Source organism: Aedes aegypti, chromosome 1 (genome assembly GCF_002204515.2).
Source record: "Aedes aegypti strain LVP_AGWG chromosome 1, AaegL5.0 Primary Assembly, whole genome shotgun sequence".
Taxonomy (NCBI): domain Eukaryota; kingdom Metazoa; phylum Arthropoda; class Insecta; order Diptera; family Culicidae; genus Aedes; species Aedes aegypti.
The window spans coordinates 43,520,357-43,535,080 of record NC_035107.1 but is presented as its reverse complement, the minus strand read 5'-3'; the positions used below and the strand labels follow the sequence as shown (position 1 = coordinate 43,535,080).

The 14,724-nt window shown below is 45.2% G+C and overlaps 1 protein-coding gene across 1 annotated transcript in view; it reads left to right on the top strand.

Moving 5' to 3' along the window:
* Window positions 1-14,724, top strand: part of LOC5573036 — a 167,943-nt gene that overhangs the window by 55,281 nt on the left and 97,938 nt on the right. The gene's annotated exons all lie outside the window — the stretch shown is intronic.

The window sequence follows — 14,724 nt, the reverse complement described above, 5'->3', positions numbered from 1 at the left end:
AAGGTATTCTAGTTCATCCAAAAACTTCCTGGAATTAAAACCTTCAGTTTACTGGTGTGATGAGCATTTTTTTATGGCACAAACCGCTAACCATTCATATAAGTTAACAGGGCATTGTATGGATAACTACCGATGTTCGTGGTTCTCCAAGGACTCCATGGAATATAGGGGGATTTATGAGCGTAACCAGTGGTTTTGATTCATACCGATGTTCTTCATCTTACAATCCCTCCGTAGAGTACAGGCCTCGAGATCAAATTTTGGGGGTGACCCATTTCTCATAAAGACGTTTTGCATAAGGCAATCAATAAGCATTGTAAAGAAGGCATATCATTCTAATTATGCCATATGTTCATTATGTCAAACGTCGTCATGCGAAATGTCCCACTCCCATATAATTTTATTTGTGCCCCCAACTATTTATAGAAGTAAACAGAATATTGTGCTTATTTATACCGATGATAATGATACTTCAATAACTCCATTGAACAAAGGATATCTGTCAATATGTCTCTTCTTACTGATGTAAATATCATCAGTGGCGCGGGAAGTGGGTAGGACAGGTAGGACATGTACTACGCACAAAAACACATGGGTAGGACAGTCAAAACATTGTCCTAGCCACGATCCAACAAAAAAAAAAGTTCAGCATAGAGCTTTACCATCTGTTCAATATATTCAATATATAAAGAATGGAAGACATGACATAATTTTAAATGGTTTTCTTATGCTCAGTGAAGCGTGACATGGTTTGTGTAGGACCCTCAAAAAGTTCTGGTTCGTGTGAAGAACGTTTGAGAATATCTGTAGTTAAAACCTTGGGTAACTAACTTGTTCAACCGTTAGAAAAACAAATGGAGCAACATTCTATGGCATTCCTGAATCAATGGGTTCTTAAAAAATATGTTTATTATTGTGTAAACGTCTTCGGTAATACTGCCGTACAGACTAATTAATTAAACTATATTCTTAATCCTAGCTCTAAAACAATCTTTTGACACATTAAAATCAAACATTTCACAAACAGAGTTAAAATTCCTCAAACAAGTGGTAAAAGGGTCATGATATCCGTAACTCGTTCTATGTAAAGGGATGGCGATGAGGGTTGTATGCCGCAGTCTACGATTGGGAACGCTTAGTTGCACTTCGGAAAGAAGATCAGGGCAGTCGATGTTATTCATCAGGATATCGTGTACAAGTAGTCTTTGAAGCTTTAGCCTTCTGTTTGAAAGTAGCTCCAGATCCACTAGCTGACAACGTGCGGGATAGTCCGGTAGGTTGATTGGATCGTTCCAAGGTAGGCGGCGAAGAGCAAAACGGATAAATGATTTTTGTACTCGTTCTATCCGAATCATTAGGGATGTGTGGTATGGAGCCCATACAGGAGCAGCATACTCTAAAACACTGCGCACAAGGGCACAGAACAAAGCTTTTAAAGCGTACACATCGGTGAACTGCGATGCATTTCTTCGGATAAACCCAAGGACTGAAAAGGCTTTGGCGGTGATAACTGTAATATGTTCGTTAAAGCGCAATTTTGAGTCTATTACCACTCCTAGATCGCGAATTGACCCAACACGCTCCAGAGTTGTTCCATTTATAGCGTATGTGTAGTTGATCGAAGACAAGCTGCGGCAAAATGTTATGACTTTACACTTTCCAATATTGAGCGTCATTCCGTTTTCGATACACCATTGAAGAAGCGAGTCAATGTCGTCTTGTAAAGCAACGCAGTCGAGAGTAGAGTTGATCACTCGGAAAATTTTGAGGTCGTCAGCAAAGCATAGTCTCCCAGATGAAAATCGATGACACTGGTCGTTAATGTAGAGTACAAAAATCAGTGGTCCCAATACACTGCCTTGTGGCACACCGGAAGGAATGCTGAAGGTACTGGATCGCGAAGAGTTTACTTTAACGAAAGCTTTTCTATCAGTGAGGTAGGACAAAATCCAGTCAGATATCCAATCGGGAAAACCCATATGTCTCAGCTTTTCAACAGCGTACAAATGCGGAACAGTGTCAAACGCCTTGGAGAAGTCCACGTATATTGAGTCTACTTGCTTCCGCCGTTCGATCTCACGAAACAGTACATTAGTGTAACATAAGAGGTTGGAAGTTGTCGAGCCGTGAGGAATGAATCCATGTTGGTACTGAGAAATAATCGATATTGATGCAGACATTACAACTTTATGTACCATAGATTCCAGCATTTTTCCGAGGCAGCAGAGAATTGAGATTCCTCGGTAGTTTTCCACAAGACGAATGCTGCCAGATTTGTAAACCGGAACCATTGTAGCAATTTTCCATAATTGAGGAAACGTGTTCTCATTGAGTGATCGATTGAAAAGTAAGGTCAACGGTGCAACCAAAGACGAAGCACAGCTTTTCAACAGATGGGGAGTCAAGCCATCTACCCCAGCACCTTTTGTTGTATCTAAGCTAAGTAGGGCATTCAATACTTCTTGATGAGAAAACTGGAAAGGCGGGATTTGAATGTTGTGAGTTCGTACGTTTTGGAAGCATCCCGGGTAGACACGAGGCGATGTGGCACTGTACACGCTTTGGAAAAATTTCGCAAATAGTTCAGCGGCTTCAACATGTGTGGTGGCATTAATGTCCCCGTAAGTAACGTTGTTCGGGATACCATGGCTTGCTTTTTGTGCCTTCATATGCTTCCAGAACTTCGAGGGGTTGTTTTTGGCGGTAAGCTGCAAATTCTCAAGATACCTGCGATAGCTCATATCGATAAGCTCATTATAAGAGGATTCCACTAGGCAAAGCAGATTCCTGTTTTCAACCGTTTTGCTAGCAAAATATCGTTTACGAACTTTTCTCAGTCTGTTGCGCATGTTTCTCAATTCTGGATTCCACCACGGTTTTCTATCAACACCAAGATTAACGCATCGGCGACGAGGGATGACTGAGCGGAGTATTTCGTACATTTTGTCGTAAAACAAGCCGACACTTTCATCAACGGAGTGTCCAAGTAGTTGATTATCCCAATCAACCGAATCCAGTAAGTTATTGAGCGAGGAAAAGTTACATCGTCGGAAATCGAGGCCCAAGATATTCGGGTCTGGGTCAAGCTGACTGGGTGCGGAAAACAAACATCAATTTGTAAAACAAGCGGCGGATGATGGTCATCAATTGGCAGCAGCGGTAAAACTGGCTGCGATAATTCGGATATGTCCGAGAAGTTTGTAAAAACTAAATCAAGAATTCGATGACTCCGGTTTGTGAAGGAGTTAATCTGCACCAGCCCACAGGCCATGATTGATTCTGTCAAAGAAACTTCTTGTTCGCTGGACGCATTTGTAGGCAGGTAACCATTTACATCTTCATCAAAGCTCCACTGTAGATGAGGAAGATTGTAGTCACCAAACACCAAGATCACATCGTTGTTTGACGTTGAGTCGGATACGCGCTGAACGGCAGCAGAATGAGTAGAATACAAACTTGGTTCGGAATTTGGACGGAGGTAAATTCCGAAGATATTCAACGTTTGGTTAGGAAGCTTCACACATACTGCCACTTGCTCAAGGTCAGCACAATCGGACAATGACACTTCTGTACACTGCAAATCGCCTTTGACTGCGACAAGCACCCCACCACCTCTTGATAAATTGCTTGTAGTCTTATTGCGGTCACAACGAAAGATTGTGTAATCAGATGACAGTTCCGAGTTACTTATATCAGGCCGAAGCCACGTTTCTGTGAGAACAACAATGTCGTAGTCACAACTTGACAACCGCAATTTTAAATCGTGTTTCTTAGTACGTAGACCTCTGACGTTTTGGTAGTAAGCGCAGAGGGACCGACTGTCAGGCAATGATGAGGTGTTGAAATAAGCGATTCGGTCACGCGCGTTAGATGAGGCATTCCCGATTGTGGTGGCTTGGAAGACCCCGTCTTCGACTCCGCACCCAAGACTAGGACGTCTGCAGATCGATGACCCAGTTTTCTCGACGGTGGTAGGATAAGAGGCTTCCATTGAGCTGGTGTCGGTGCGTTCCGGTATCGGCATCGGAATCGAGAGCCACGTAGCATTCCGTGAGGGGCCTGCTTGCGCTAACTGAGAATCGCCTTCTGATATCCTCCATTGATCATACAGGCGCGAGTTAGTGAGTGCATCCTTCGGAATGCGGCTTCTGGAAACAACGAGCGATACGGCGGGGGAAGTTCTAGGGATAAGATCGTACTTGCCTGTAGACAGATTTCGGAAGACCTCGTTTCCCTGTTCACACGCAGGGCCGGGACGACTGCTGGTCGCTGGCGGGAGGGGCTCGACTGCGGTGAGAGGATTAGAGGCTTCCTTAAGACTGGCGGCAAGAATGCGTCCCGGGTTCCAAAATGAAGATGTCGAATAAACTCGTATTGGTGACGTAGTACTGGAAGCGACGTATGGTACAGCGGGAGAAGTGCTCAAAATATCAGCGTACTTGCCTGAGATTGGGTTTCGGAAGACCTCATCTTCCAGTTCACACGCAGGACCGGGACGGCTGCTGGTCGCTGGCGGGAGAGGCTCGACTGCGGTGAGTGGAATAGAGGCTTCCTTAAGGCTTGCGGCAAATCTGCGTCCCGGTGTCCGGTTATGAGACGTTGGTTGATGGAATGATGACATTTGGCTTGATGAAGATGGGCTGAAAGCGACGAATGGTACAGCGGGCGAAGTTCTCAAAAGGTAAAGATACTTGCCTGAGGGTGGATTTCGGAAGACCCCATCTTCCAGTTCACTCGCAGGACCGGGACGACTGCTGGTCGCTGGCAGGAGGGGCTCGACTGCGGTGAAAGGAATAGGAGCTTCCTCAAGGCTGGGGGCAAGTGTGCGTCCCGGGATGAAACAGGAATTATACTCGTTATCTTTTACTCCATTAAAACCACTTCTTCTTCTGATGCGAAGCTCAGTGGATCGTCGGTTGCAGCCACAGGTTCCGGACGCCAAAAATTTTCGTTTTTGTTGTTGTCGGTGAATTCCCTGTAGACAATTCCTTTTGGCCACGTTGAAGTGGACAAAGCCTTAGGTTTCAAATCCAAGTTCACGCCAATTTTGAACGAGATAAAGGACATTGTATCTATGTTCCTTCCTCTAGCCACAAGCCGAACAACTTGCACGTCATCAGAACCGAGGCGTTTTTTTGCTAAAGCACGTATTTGGTCAACCGATCCGAGATAGATATAACCAGAATTTCGGTTGAGGCGGCGGAACGGTAGCAATTTCAATTGACGGAGAGGGTGTGCTGCCAGTTCCAAGTAATAGAGGCGGCTGGTTATTCGGGATTGGATTGGCGGCCGTGCTAAACAGCCTCCTGCTCCTGGTGAACCTTGGGTCAATGCCAACACGTCTGGAGGACTTTGGGGTAAACGAATTCGAGTTAACCAGCTTAGCAAAATTATTTCGAATTTCGGCCTTCAATTCATCCATAATTTCGGTTTTTAGGTTCGCCATAATGTCGCTATGGGAGTTGAGCGCATGTCCTTGGCCCACCTCATAAGCGGCACGTGCAGTGTTACGGAGGCGCATATCTTTCATAAGTGCTGTACACGACGGGCAGAACCAAAACAATTGATTATTTCTCATAACCTGTTCGAAAACTTCGGCAGCCACTCCACAGCATCGAGGATGAAAAATCGCTTTGCAAAAGCCTTGGCACTCGACTTGAATTTCTCCGATATCACCGGCGCAGGAACAGCAAACAAGTGACATATTGCTTGCGAAGCACTTTTCAACTGTTACGCTTGAAATTGTTTGGTCAAGACCACCACGCATCGAAAAACTATGCCACTCCGCGAGTCTTTTTAGCAGTGTACGCTACGGTCACGAAGTACGGTTGCCTTGACGAAGTGCAATGAGAACACAAACAAAAACAAAGCAAATTGTATTGCACCGCGGGATTGTAGAAAATCAAAACTAAAAATTCTCAATCGTTTTCTGTGGTTACGTAAATCATTCACTACTAGGAGATGCACTGTACGAAACACTAAACCGCGATATATAACACAGCGGAAACAGGTAAATTTAACATGTATAAAATAAATTATTGCTCCAAGCGAAAAAGCTAGATGCGAACAATGTTTACGTCATAACGTTTCACAATATGTTCTAGGACTAATTGCCGTAAGCATTCCAGGAAGTAGTTCTTTAGAAAATTCTGAAACATTAATAGAGAATTGTCAGAAGATTCTTGACGAACATTTGGAAGAAGTAATGGATTAAACTAAGACACCAATTGCATCGTTTTATACACAGTACGAGTGTGATGCTGCTAGCGATTTCATAACTCTTTTGTCAAGAAGTTCTTGGCTGATTCAGTATTGCCGTAGACATTTCTGGAAGTAGTTCTTGATTGATTCTTGAAAAATTATTGGATCATATTTCCATTGTTATTTTGTGACATTACTCATAAAAATATTTAGAGCAGATTATAAAGATTTTCTAAAAGATTTTGTTTCGAAACGAGAAAACACAAATTAACAGAATTCATCCATTTGTTATCAAAAAATAGATGAGGAAATCAGAACAAGCGTACTTCGGCTCAGATTTCCAAAGGGAAAGCTTCAAGAATTTTCATAGTGATATTATCTACAGGAACCTTTTCAGATATTTTTCTAGAGATATCTCTGCACCAATTCTCCCAGAAATACTTCCAGTTATTTTTCAAAGGATGCTTAGAGGAATTTCTCCAAAATTTGTTCCGGCAAATCCATAAAAACTCCAATCATCCAGTTGTTACAAAAGGAGATCTTCCAAAGATTTCTACGCAATTTCTTCCTAGGGAATCCACACCTGGCTATCTAGGGAGCTCATGGGGCTTAGGCACTGTAGTTCTCATTCAACGATCTATTACAGTCTCTCAACGGTCTACTGCCAATGCACGTCTCAGAGAAAAAAGGAGAAAACAACTCTGTACCATGCCACCTTTATTCGGCTTGGGTTTCAAGTCCAATGTCCCCTGGAACTACCTTATGGTATTACTTAAGAGGGCTGAGGACTTGTTGATGCCTCTATACATACGCCTCTATTCGCTCTGGCTGCAATTTGTCTCTTCAACGTCACTCACGTGGGGCTGGCCATTAGTGTGGGACAAAATTTAGATTCTCGCTCCAGTCCACTTTTTGGATTGCATTTAGGTCCCATAACAACTGTGCAAAAGTTCAGCTCGATCGGAGAAACTATATTTTAGCGCCAGCTGTTCAAAATTCGTATGGGATTTACTATGGGAAAACTTAATTTTGCAAAGAAAAATCGCCAGAGGTCGCCCATTGACCTCTATAAAAATTCTGAACGCAGACCTCGATAGGTAATTTAACGATGAAGAATATTGCCGAAGGCCGCGAAACAATCCGACACTTGTGAAAAAAGTTATTCAGTGAAAACCTATTAGCAAGGCGACGTTGATTAACACGTAAAGGAATAACAATAATAACAAAATCGGGCAAAATTTCCGAATAGCCTATGCTTAAAAACTTTTTTCATAAGCATCGGATTGCTTTGCGGTCTTCTGCAATGTTGGTTATCGTAGGAATACCTATCGAGATCTGTGTTTAGAATTTTTATAGAGGTCAATGGGCGACCTCTGGCGATTTTTCTTTGCAAAATTAAGTTTTCCCATAGTAAATCCCATACGAATTTTGAACGGCTGGCGCTAAAATATAGATTCTCCGATCGAGCTGAACTTTTGCACAGTTGTTATGGGACCTAAATGCAATCCAAAAAGTGGACTGGAGCGAGAATCTAAATTTTGTCCCACACTACTGGCCATACGACTGGCCATTGTGTGGTGTGTGCCAGTCTGTAACATGAGCCAGTAGAGTGGTTCAAAAAATCGTTTTTGCTCCACACCGCTCATTCGATTTTAGATCAAATTCTGAGTGTCCTCCCAAAATTTGAGCTCATTTGGATGAAAACTGAGACTGCACAAGCCCTTTAAAGTTTATATGGGAATTACTATGGGAAAAGCAACCAATTCATTCAATCAGTCATAGTGTTTGCCCATGTGCTTTTGGAGATTAGAACTACGTTTATACTATGAGATACAATAATCAGCTACAACTTTGCCGAAGACCGTTTTTACATCGGACGCCACAGTAATTAGTTATTGATTTTTGAATGAGTTGTAAAACTTTAGCTATAATTATTGGGCTGCTCTGCAGGCATCACTGCATATATGCAATGAAACATAGTAGCCATGATTTTTGCGTGCTATCTTTCGCGCCATGTGCAGCAATGTTGCCTGCTCAGAAGTTAAATGAGCACTGCTGAAGAATTTGTGACTGGATATAAATCAATAACTAATTACTGAGGCTTCCGATTTGAAAACGGTCTTCGGCAAAGTTGTAGCTGATGAATGTATCTCACAGTATCAACGTAGCTGTAATCTCCAAAAGCACTTGGACAAATACTATGACCGATTGAATGAATTGGTTGCTTTTCCCATAGTAATTCCCATATAAACTTTAAAGGGCTTGTGCAGTCACAGTTTTCATCCAAATGAGCTCAAATTTTGGGAGGACACTCAGAATTTGATCTAAAATCGAATGAGCGGTGTGGAGCAAAAACGATTTTTTGAACCACTCTAATGAGCCAGCCTAATCTATATGGCTGGCCGTGTTAACGCACATCCTCAATACGCTGACATGCCTCGGTCAGTCAGCAGTAGGTGTTCGGCGATGAAACCCTGTCCGCCACAGACGTTGCATGTTGGGTGATTGCTAGCTGTATTTTAGAGTTTCACATTGGCGAACCTGCCAGGTTTAGTTGAATAAAATTGACAAATCACCCAGCATGTAAACGAATTGAAGTTTTTTTTTTGTGAGTTGTGAAACATCTTGTTAGGTGCGATTGAGAAGTGAAGAACAAAACGGATCCGAATGTTAGAACTCCCAGGTTAGAACCGTTAGAACAAGTGTACGTGTGTTAGTGTTTTTTTTTTGTTTGTCTCAATGATCGGATCATTGTGTGGAATCGGAATGATGGATGGTTGCCGCCTGGTGTGTTGAGCGGTTTGATGATGCTTTTGAGGTAAGCTGTTTTATTTTTTAATACCGCTGAACATTGACGGCTGATCCTTTTCGCCTTGTTTTTGTTTCGAATGTGATTTCTGTTATTGTCGGAGGTTGGTGCCAGGTTTCTGCAAACGGGCTGCATTTGTTTTTCAATTAAATTGACAAACTGATCAGATTAACGAACAGTGGTTATCACGCTAAATAGTATGGGTGCCCTAGTGTAGAAATAGTTGTGAAGCTAGGAGAAGAATAATATGTACTCTGTCTTGGAAACACCAACATTTTGATGATTCGGGAAAGCGTGTGCAAGTTTCTTAGAGGGAAACAGAAATAAACTGTGTATGACGAGCGGATGCGAGTGCTCGTGGGTTCAAATAGCTTGGTAATTTCACAAATACTGATACATAGATCAGTAGTTTTGTGAATATGTTTTGCTGATGTACTGTATATGCAGGCCTGAGTGGCCAGATTCCTTGAGCGACTTGCTTTTGAATGCGTTACGTTGTGAATCTGTGTGAATTCTGATATTTTGGTGAATGGATGGGTGATATTTTGCTATGAGCCTCTGTATGTACCAGAATTGACCATGCATTGAAAGGAAGTTGTGTAAGGAAAACACTAAAAGCGTATGGATCGGGATGACCACCCAAAATAAGGCATGTTGTTCGGGAGGACCATGCATTGAAAGAAAGCTGTGTAAAAAAAAAACACAAAAAAACGCGTTGATCGGGATGACCACGCAAAATAAGGCATGTTGTTCGGGACGACCATGCATTGAAAGAAAGCTGTGTAAGGAAAACATAAAAAACGTGTTAATCGAGATGACCACGTTAAGTAGGAATGGTATATTGTTCGAGACGACCTTGCTTTGAATGGTTGTTATCAAATCAAAAAAATAAACGAAGTCGTGTTGATCGGGACGACCATGCGAAAATATTAATAGTATGGTTTTTGAGACAACCTTACTTTTAGAGGATTTTGTGTTAAGAACGCGCAGAACCGTGATGATGACGCAAACCATGGTTGGGTCAATGTAGTCAAAAAAAAGGACAAATCGTATCGACCGCGCGTGAATAAGAACAGCTTGTTGTTTAAAACGATCATCCTCTGTATCTATGTAGCTATACAGTTGAACAGTTGAAGATTCTGTTGTTGTCAGTGACCGCTGCGCTTATATTTAAGAGAATAAAAAAAGGATAAGATTAGTTGTTGCAATTCCTGGTTGACCAATCCATAAATTAAAACCTTTCAAAGGAATACCTACGAAGCTTTTTTTTTAGAGAAGAGGGAGAATGTGTGGTGTGTGCCAGTCTGTAACATGAGCCAGCCTAATCTATATGGCTGGCCGTGTTAACGCACATCATCAATACGCTGACATGCCTCGGTCAGTCAGCAGTAGGTGTTCGGCGATGAAACCCTGTCCGCCACAGACGTTGCATGTTGGGTGATTGCTAGCTGTATTTTAGAGTTTCACAGCCATGTGAGACTTTTTTTCGATAGAACTACTGTGTTTGTTGGTGAGCTTGACTCCATTACTCTGCTCGTCATGTTCTACGGGCGGAACGGTTTAATGCTGAGGTCGGTCTTGCGATTCCAGTTGAGGAGTGACTTCCGGACTAGCCAAAGCCGGCGATTCGTCGTGATCGATACTACTCGGCGTATTTCCCAACGGTGAAGCTTTCCTACTCGGGTAAAGAATATCTCCAGATCCAGATATCTGGCTTCCGTTTTCTTGGCATTGTTATGTCACATGCCCTGACCATCGTCCTTGGCAGCTCCATCACATCGCGATCCGTGATATCACTGTCTTCCGTAGGTAGGTCCTCACGTCCCATTGTCTGCTGAAGACGGGCAGGGTGGACCACTACGCCCGCGCCTAGCTGCACCGCAGGTATCAAGAACTGCCGAAGCCCCTATTAGCTAACACCAACTGGGATTGCTGACGAAGGGGCCTCCACCTGCTCCGAACAACCAGAGGCTCGTATCAAACCCAGTAGCCCCGACGCCACGACAGCAGCGCTACCAGGATGTTCTCCCCGCGGCCACTTAATCACTGTAAGGGTCGATTCCGACCGTAGGGCACCGGTATGACCTACGTAGCCGACTGCGAACCCTTGGACCACCTGTTGTTTAGCGTCTGCACTAATCACTCCTCGAGTCCACTCGCCACCTCCTTTGTAGTTCCGAGACGATGTGGGTGATAGCCGATGAAACGGCATTCCAGCCAAACTCGTCTTCCTCTGGACCAAATTGTCCGGAGTCGTGTCCCGACCGCATGTGGCAAACATGCGGTCACGCATTGTGCGGAAACGCGGGCACACGAACAAAACGTGTTCCGCCGTTTCCTCTTAACCTGCATAAACTGGACATTCGGGAGAACCCGCATGACCGAAACGGTGTAGATATTGTCTAAAGCATCCATGACCCGAAAGGACCTGTGTCAGGTGGAATGTTAGTTCCCAATGGCGCCTATTGACCCAGATATCTAACCTCGGAATCAACCTGTGAGTCCACACTCCCTTGATGGAACTGTCCCACGCACGCTGCCATTTGACCATGGAGGCCAGTCTGGCAGTCCTGCGTATGCCTCTTGTGCCGCGCCTTTCGAAGCACTCTATGTCTTCCATGATAAGGATACCAATAGGCACCATGCCGGTGATGACGCAGAGTGCATCGTGTGACACGGTACGGTACGCGCTCGCAACCCTCAGGCACATTAGCTCTAGCTTGCTACGGTAGCTCTTGGTACTTATCGCCGTGCCCCAAGCCGGGCCACCATACCTCAGTATGGACGAGGCGACACTGGCCAGAAGCTTTCGCTTGCTGGCGTACACCGCAGAGCTATTGGACATCATCCGGGACAGTGCCACAATAGCTGTGGAGGCTCTCTTGCAGGCATAATCGACGTGGCTACCGAAGGTAAGCTTATCGTCGATCATCACCCCCAAGTGTTTGACAGAGCGCTTCGAAGTGATCGTGCAGTCGCCTACACTGATCACCGCTTGCTGCACCGACTTTCGGTTGTTGACAACAACAGCCTCAGTTTTGTGGTGAGCCAATTCCAGTTTCCTGGAGCTCATCCACTCCTCCACAATTGCGATCGAGTGGGCTGCAGTCAATTCCACTTCTTCGATCGATTCACCGTAGACCTCCAGCGTAATATCGTCGGCAAAGCCAACGATGATCACACCCGCCGGGGATTTTAATCTCAGCACCTCGTCGTACATGACATTCCATAACACCGGACCCAGGATGGAACCTTGCGGGACTCCTGAGGTTATGTGAAAGCACTTCCGACCCACCTCTGTGTCATAGACTAATACCCGATTCTGGAAGTAACTTCCGAGAATCTTGTACAGGTAATCGGGTATCCCCAGACGCAGGAGCGCATCAGCAATAGCCGCCCAACTGGCACTATTAAATACGTTCCTTACATCCAGAGTCACTAATTCACAGTAGCGAATACCCCTCCTCTTAGGCTGGAGTGCTATCTCAGCGGCTTTCTTAACCGTCAGAATAGCGTCTACGGTGGACCTCCCTTTCCGGAAGCCGAACTGGTTGCTTGAGAGACCATTTACACCCTCAGTGTACCTCAACAGTCTGTTGAGGATGATCTTCTCGAGCACCTTCCCCACCGTGTCAATAAAGTATATTGGTCTATACGCCGACGGGTCACCGGGTGTTCTCCCCGCCTTTGGCAATAGTACCAGGCTCTGCCTCTTCCACACATCTGGAAATACTCCCTCGTCCAGGCATATCTGCATAGCAGATCTGAACATACCGGGAGCCTCCAAGATTGCGACTTTGAGGGCCAGGTTTGGAACTCCGTCCGGACCTGGTGCCTTGCCCCATTTTGCAATCCCTACAAGTTCCTCATCGGTTACCCTATCCTCATCGCCAGCACCAATCCCCGGCTGTCCTACGAAAGGAGACCATGGGCTAGGGTTGTGGCGCGGAAAGAGCCCCTCGATGATCTCCTCCAGCATCTCTGGAGATTGCTCTGTAGGATCCATTGCACCTCTTCTCTTCGCCATAACGATCCTGTAGGCATCACCCCACGGATTCGCGTTAGCACTCTGACACAGTCCCTCAAAGCAGGCCTTTTTGCTTGCCCTTATCTCGGACTTCAGCGCGACTTTGGCAGTGGTGAACACCACTCGTCGTTCTTAATGCTCCTGCTCGCCATTGCCTGGTGATTGCTATGGGTATACTCCTCACTTACCCTCCAGTTCATGTTCCCCGTCAGCGATGGGCTACACCATGTTAGATCGTAGAACGATTCTCGTCCAGTTTTCCTAAATGTGTTGACGGTACCTTCACTGCACAGTTGGACATCTAGCTTTGTCAGGGCAGGCGGTAACCTCCGACATTTGTTACACTTCTACCCCACTCCACGGTCCATGCATCTTCCAATTAGTAGTAGCTTCCGACCGACAAGCTCATCAGTCAATTCCTCTAACATCCGCCTGAATTCGTCGATCGTCCACCTCGGAGGAGCGTAGCAGCTACCCACGTAGACACAATTGGCTTTCGCGATCACGAATCCTTCTTTGGTGCTAGGAACCACTTCTTAGATCGGCAATCTACCCATCACCTGTATCGCCGCTATTCCTGTGCTGCTCAGCTATAACCGCAACGTCGCACTTTGCTTCCGATGGTGACTGCCACAACAGTTGCTGTGCTGTGTCGCAATGATTCAAGTTGATCTGCGTTACCTCCTCTACTGTCGTGATGCGATCGCCTTTTTATACGCAGCAAACTCAAAGCCGACCGTCACATGGGCGTTTCCTTCCTCCGGTTTACAGAGTAAACACTTTGGTGCCTTCGTGCAATCTTTCCAGAAGTGCCCTTTCTCCCCGTATTTCCTGTACAACTCGGATTGGTCGGGACCGTTACAGATTGCCGCCTGATATCCGAAGTCCATGTACCTCATCGATGGCCTCGGCTCGGGAGACGACTCTCAGTGGGCAAACCGACCATCCAATTTTCAACTTTTCCTTTTCCACCAGTTTGTTGGCTGCGGCCACTGGTAGTCGAATCGTTGGTAACTGTGTGCCATTGTACGACTTTTAAAGTCTAATTGTTATGTCTACATCTCCACTATCGCACTGTGATCGCAACTCCTGTTGCAGATCTTCACTGGATGTGATCTCGTCGAGATATCTGCACTCAACCGCTGCCTGGTAAGTTAAAGCTTTTACGCTAGTCTCGTTTGCCCACGACCCAGCAATCAACTCCTGGTAGGCCGAACTCTTGATCACCGGATCGTTCTTCAGCTGGAAGAGCATTTCACCGTTCTGACCACTTTCTCTCCCATGTCTTTCAGCTCCGGATCAAGAATCGCTGCGTACATGGTTCGATTGTTTGCCTTAACAAATACGCGTCCCCCTTCGACCATTCACGCTGCTAGCGGCTATTTACTTTCTTCGTACTCTCATTTTTTTCACTTCCTTTGCCGCGTTTCTCCCTCCTGTTCTTCTGACTCCAAACGGTTTACCATTCTTCATCGTTTCCTGCTCTGTTCAACAGATAGTTACCCTGCTCGTTTCTCTGTTTTTTTCGAGCCCGCTTCTTCTCTTGGCGAATCTCTTTCACGCTTCTTCGACGGCTTGTTAACACGTGCCTTAGGGGCTTTAGGCGCGTCAGAAACTGTTTATTCTTTAGCATTTAAAAAGACTCGGACACCGTCTTTAGCGATTCAGCTGCACAGACTGTAACTTA